Here is a 533-nt window from a genome sequence, read left to right on the forward strand (position 1 = left end):
ATCATAGCAGCCATCTCTTCAGAATGTGCACCCCCACTACCTTTTGCCCCATCTTGTCTTGGGTTGTGGTACTCACAAGAGTGTCTTGCGAATTCTTCAACTAACTCCTTGACCTCCCTTGGATTTTTCTTTGTCAATGGCCCTTGAGAATCAAGGAGTTGTCATGTCATTACATTGACCCCATCATAGAAAATAGACATCTCTTGTTGAACATTGAGATCATGTTGAGGACAATTCCTTAACAACCCCTTGTAGCGCTCCCAAGCTTCGTATAGTAACTCCCCCGGTTGTTGCTCAAAGTTGGCTATTACCTTCTTGAGTTTAGCTATCTTGGAAAGTGGGCAAAACTGATCTAGAAATAAATCATGCATTTGAGCCCAAGTAGTGATTGTACCAGGAGGAAGTGCTTTCAACCAGTCTTTTGCAGCTCCCTTGAAAGCGACTGGTAGCATCCTTAGTAAGATGGTATCACTATTGACATTCGGGACATTGAAATAGTCAGCAATGTCGTTGACTTCATCTAGATGCTTAAA

At 42.6% G+C, this 533-nt stretch overlaps 1 non-coding gene across 1 annotated transcript; it reads left to right on the top strand.

The window, feature by feature from the left end:
- The first annotated feature begins 216 nt into the window (after positions 1–216).
- LOC145127976 (small nucleolar RNA R71) lies at positions 217–323 on the top strand. The gene has a single exon (XR_013716579.1). It is a non-coding gene; the product is annotated as a small nucleolar RNA R71 (small nucleolar RNA).
- The last annotated feature ends 210 nt before the right edge of the window (positions 324–533 follow it).

The sequence above is a fragment of the Lactuca virosa genome, chromosome 7 (assembly GCF_052849685.1).
Source record: "Lactuca virosa cultivar CGN04683 chromosome 7, Lactuca_virosa_CGN04683_v6, whole genome shotgun sequence".
NCBI lineage: Eukaryota > Viridiplantae > Streptophyta > Magnoliopsida > Asterales > Asteraceae > Lactuca > Lactuca virosa.